We start from the raw sequence: 4,554 nt of genomic DNA on the forward strand, positions 1-4,554 counted from the left end.
GAGAGAACACAGGTAGAGGAGAGAGAGAGAGAGAGAGAACACAGGTAGAGAAGAGAGAGAGAGAGAGAATCACAGGTAGAGGAGAGAGAGAGAGAGAACACAGGTAGAGAAGAGAGAGAGAGAGAGAACACAGTGTAGAGAAGAGAGAGAGAGAGAGAAACACAGGTAGAGGAGAGAGAGAGAGAGAACACATGTAGAGAAGAGAGAGAGAGAGAGAACACATGTAGAGAAGAGAGAGAGAGAACACAGGTAGAGAAGAGAGAGAGAGAGAGAACACAGGTAGAGGAGAGAGAGAGAGAGAGAACACAGGTAGAGAGAGAGAGAGAGAGAGAACACATGTAGAGAAGAGAGAGAGAGAGAGAACACAGGTAGAGGAGAGAGAGAGAGAGAGAACACAGGTAGAGAAGAGAGAGAGAGAACACAGGTAGAGGAGAGAGAGAGAGAACACAGGTAGAGAAGAGAGAGAGAGAGAGAACACAGGTAGAGGAGAGAGAGAGAGAACAAAGGCAGAGAAGAGAGAGAGAGAACACAGGTAGAGGAGAGAGAGAGAGAACACAGGTAGAGAAGAGAGAGAGAGAGAGAACACAGGTAGAGAAGAGAGAGAGAGAGAGAACACATGTAGAGAAGAGAGAGAGAGAACAAAGGCAGAGAAGAGAGAGAGAGGACACAGGTAGAGGAGAGAGAGAGAGAGAACACATGTAGAGAAGAGAGAGAGAGAACACAGGTAGAGAAGAGAGAGAGAGAACACAGGTAGAGAAGAGAGAGAGAGAGAGAACACATGTAGAGAAGAGAGAGAGAGAACACAGGTAGAGAAGAGAGAGAGAGAGAGAACACATGTAGAGAAGAGAGAGAGAGAGAAACACAGTGTAGAGAGAGAGAGAGAGAGAGAGAACACAGGTAGAGAAGAGAGAGAGAGAGAACACAGGTAGAGAAGAGAGAGAGAGAGAAACACAGGTAGAGAAGAGAGAGAGAGAGAGAACACAGGTAGAGAGAGAGAGAGAGAGAGAACACAGGTAGAGAAGAGAGAGAGAGAACACAGGTAGAGAAGAGAGAGAGAGAGAGAAACACAGGTAGAGGAGAGAGAGAGAGAGAACACAGGTAGAGAAGAGAGAGAGAGAACAAAGGCAGAGAAGAGAGAGAGAGAACACAGGTAGAGGAGAGAGAGAGAGAACACAGGTAGAGAAGAGAGAGAGAGAGAGAACACAGGTAGAGAAGAGAGAGAGAGAGAGAACACAGGTAGAGAAAGAGAGAGAGAGAACACAGGTAGAGAAGAGAGAGAGAGAACACAGGTAGAGGAGAGAGAGAGAGAGAACACAGGTAGAGAGAGAGAGAGAGAGAGAACACAGGTAGAGAAGAGAGAGAGAGAGAACACAGGTAGAGAAGAGAGAGAGAGAGAGAGAACACAGGTAGAGAAGAGAGAGAGAGAACACAGGTAGAGAAGAGAGAGAGAACACAGGTAGAGAAGAGAGAGAGAGAGAACACAGGTAGAGAGAGAGAGAGAGAGAGAACACAGGTAGAGAAGAGAGAGAGAGAGAACACAGGTAGAGGAGAGAGAGAGAGAGAGAACACAGGTAGAGAAGAGAGAGAGAGAGAGAGAACACAGGTAGAGAGAGAGAGAGAGAGAGAGAACACAGGTAGAGAAGAGAGAGAGAGAGAACACAGGTAGAGGAGAGAGAGAGAGAGAACACAGGTAGAGGAGAGAGAGAGAGAGAACACAGGTAGAGAAGAGAGAGAGAGAGAGAACACAGGTAGAGAGAGAGAGAGAGAGAACACAGGTAGAGAAGAGAGAGAGAGAGAGAACACAGGTAGAGAAGAGAGAGAGAGAGAGAACACAGGTAGAGAAGAGAGAGAGAGAGAGAACACAGGTAGAGAAGAGAGAGAGAGAGAGAACACAGGTAGAGGAGAGAGAGAGAGAGAACACATGTAGAGGAGAGAGAGAGAGAACACAGGTAGAGAAGAGAGAGAGAGAGAGAACACAGGTAGAGAGAGAGAGAGAGAGAGAGAACACAGGTAGAGGAGAGAGAGAGAGAGAACACAGGTAGAGAAGAGAGAGAGAGAGAGAGAACACATGTAGAGAAGAGAGAGAGAGAGAGAACACAGGTAGAGAAGAGAGAGAGAGAGAGAACACAGGTAGAGAAGAGAGAGAGAGAGAGAACACAGGTAGAGAAGAGAGAGAGAGAGAGAACACAGGTAGAGAAGAGAGAGAGAGAGAGAACACATGTGGGGAGAGAGAGAGAACACATGTAGAGGAGGAGAGAGAGAACACAGGTAGAGAGAAGAACACAGGTAGAGAAGAGAGAGAGAAGAGAGAACACAGGTAGAGGAGAGAGAGAGAACATGTGAGAAGAGAAGAGCATGTGGGAGAGGAGAAGGGAACACAATGTAGAGGAGGGGAAGACATGTAGAGAAGAAGCACAGGTAGAGAGAGAGAGAGAGAGAGAGAGAACACAGGTGGGAGAGAGAGAGAGAAGAGAGAACATGTAGAAGGAGAGAGAGAGAACACAGGTAGAGAAGAGAGAAGAACACAGGTAGAGAAGAGAGAGAGAGAACACAGGTAGAGAAGAGAGAGAGAACACAGGTAGAAGAGAAGAAGAACACAGGTAGAGAAAGAGAGAGAAGGGAACACAGGTAGAGAAGAGGAAGAAAACACAGGTAGAGAAGAGAGAGAGAGAACACAGGTAGAAGAGAGAGAGAGAGAACACAGGTAGAGGAGAGAGAGAGAGAGAACACAGGTAGAGAAGAAGAGAGAGAACAAAGGCAGAGAAAGAGAGAGAGAACACAGGTAGAGAGAGAGAGAACAAAGGCAGAGAAGAGAGAGAGAACACAGGTGGGAGAGAGAACACAGGTAGAGGAGAGAGAGAGAACACAGGTAGAGGAGAGAGAGAACACAGGTGAAGAGAGAGAACACAGGTGAAAGAGAGAGAGAACACAGGTAGAGAAGAGAGAGAACAAAGGCAGAAGAGAGAGAGAGAGACACAGGTAGAGAAGAGAGAGAACACAGGTGGGGGAGAGAGAGAGAGAGAGAACACAGGTAGAGGAGAGAGAGAGAACACAGGTGAGAGGAGAGAGAGAGAGAGAACACAGGTAGAGAAGAGAGAGAACACAGGTAGAGAAGAGAGAGAGAGAGAACACAGGTAGAGAAGAGAGAGAGAGAGAGAACACAGGTAGAGGAGAGAGAGAGAGAACACAGGTAGAGAAGAGAGAGAGAGAGAGAACACAGGTAGAGAAGAGAGAGAGAGAGAGAACACAGGTAGAGGAGAGAGAGAGAGAGAGAACACAGGTAGAGAAGAGAGAGAGAGAGAGAGAACACAGGTAGAGAGAGAGAGAGAGAGAGAGAACACAGGTAGAAGAGAGAGAGAGAGAGAGAACACAGGTAGAGGAGAGAGAGAGAACACAGGTAGAGAAGAGAGAGAGAGAACACAGGTAGAGAAGAGAGAGAGAGAGAGAAACACAGGTAGAGAAGAGAGAGAGAGAGAACACAGGTAGAGAAGAGAGAGAGAGAGAGAGAGAACACAGGTAGAGAGAGAGAGAGAGAGAGAACACAGGTAGAGAGAGAGAGAGAGAGAACACAGGTAGAGAGAGAGAGAGAACACAGGTAGAGAAGAGAGAGAGAGAGAGAACACAGGTAGAGAAGAGAGAGAGAGAGAGAGAACACAGGTAGAGGAGAGAGAGAGAGAGAACACAGGTAGAGAAGAGAGAGAGAGAGAGAGAACACAGGTAGAGGAGAGAGAGAGAGAGAACACAGGTAGAGGAGAGAGAGAGAGAGAACACAGGTAGAGAAGAGAGAGAGAGAGAACACAGGTAGAGAAGAGAAGAGAGAGAGAACACAGGTAGAGGAGAGAGAGAGAGAGAACACAGGTAGAGAAGAGAGAGAGAGAGAGAACACAGGTAGAGAAGAGAGAGAGAGAGAGAACACAGGTAGAGAAGAGAGAGAGAGAACACAGGTAGAGAAGAGAGAGAGAGAGAGAGAACACAGGTAGAGAAGAGAGAGAACACAGGTAGAGAAGAGAGAGAGAGAGAGAGAACACAGGTAGAGGAGAGAGAGAGAGAGAGAGAACACAGGTAGAGAAGAGAGAGAGAGAGAGAACACAGGTAGAGAAGAGAGAGAGAGAGAACACAGGTAGAGAAGAGAGAGAGAGAGAGAACACAGGTAGAGAAGAGAGAGAGAGAGAACACAGGTAGAGAGAGAGAGAGAGAGAGAACACAGGTAGAGAAGAGAGAGAGAGAGAGAACACAGGTAGAGAAGAGAGAGAGAGAGAACACAGGTAGAGAAGAGAGAGAGAACAGGTAGAGAGGAGAGAGAGAGAGAGAGAGGAGAGAACAGGTAGAGAGGGAGGAGAGAGAACAGGCAGAGAGGAAGAAGAAGAGAGAGAAACACAGAGTAGAGAAGAGAAGAGAGAGAACACAGGTAGAGGAGAGAGAGAACAGGAGAGGAGAGAGAACACAGGTAGAGGAGAGAGAGAGAGAGAGAGAGAAGAGAGGAGAACACAGGTAGAGGAGAAGAAGAGAGAGAACACAGGTAGAGGAGAAGAAGAGAGAGAACACAGGTAGAGA

This window comes from Oncorhynchus nerka, unplaced genomic scaffold (genome assembly GCF_034236695.1).
Source record: "Oncorhynchus nerka isolate Pitt River unplaced genomic scaffold, Oner_Uvic_2.0 unplaced_scaffold_1302, whole genome shotgun sequence".
In the NCBI taxonomy this organism is placed as follows: Eukaryota; Metazoa; Chordata; class Actinopteri; order Salmoniformes; family Salmonidae; genus Oncorhynchus; species Oncorhynchus nerka.